Genomic DNA, 777 nt, shown 5'->3' on the forward strand with positions numbered 1-777 from the left:
GAGATCTGTGCGCCACGTCTACCGCACCCTGACCAGCCATTGTTAACAGCATTTGTTCAAGGACGTGCAACAGAGGAATGACGTCGTTCATCCCATAGTCCTGCCGACTCACGAATAGCGTGGCCTCCTCAAAGGGCCTGAGCAAGCGGCAGGTGTCACGCATGAGCTGCCAATGGCTGACATCGAAGTTACACAGGGGAGTACCTTTATCCGCTTGTAACATCAGGAAATCGGTGATGGCCTTTCGCTGTTCGTAAAGGCGGTCTAACATGTGTAGGGTTGAATTCCACCTTGTTGCAACGTCACAGCATGAGGAGTCGGTATATAGGGGCCCATGGCAGATTACGTGCCTGGCAGCAGCAATGGGAGGCCCGTAATCTGCCAGCACCCTATGTCAAAAAATTCAACACACCAGCAGTGTGTGAGGAGACCTGAAAGTGGCACATGGCAGAGTGTGGCGATGGAGACAGCAGCAATGGGAGGCCGTACAGGGACCCATGACACACTCTGGACTTGGCAGCAGCATGAGGAGGCGGTATAGGGGCCCATGGCAGATTAGGGGCCTGGCAGCAGCAATGGGAGGCCCGTAATCTGCCAGCACCCTATGTCAAAAAATTCAACACACCAGCAGTGTGAGGAGACCTGAAAGTGGCACATGGCAGAGTGTGGCGATGGAGACAGCAGCAATGGGAGGCCGTACAGGGACCCATGACACACTCTGGACTTTGCAGCAGCATGAGGAGGCGGTATATAGGGGCCTATGGCAGATTAGGGGCC

The sequence above is a fragment of the Staurois parvus genome, unplaced genomic scaffold (genome assembly GCF_062004578.1).
Source record: "Staurois parvus isolate SC_StPar_1 unplaced genomic scaffold, SC_StPar_1.0 ptg001358l, whole genome shotgun sequence".
Lineage (NCBI taxonomy): Eukaryota > Metazoa > Chordata > Amphibia > Anura > Ranidae > Staurois > Staurois parvus.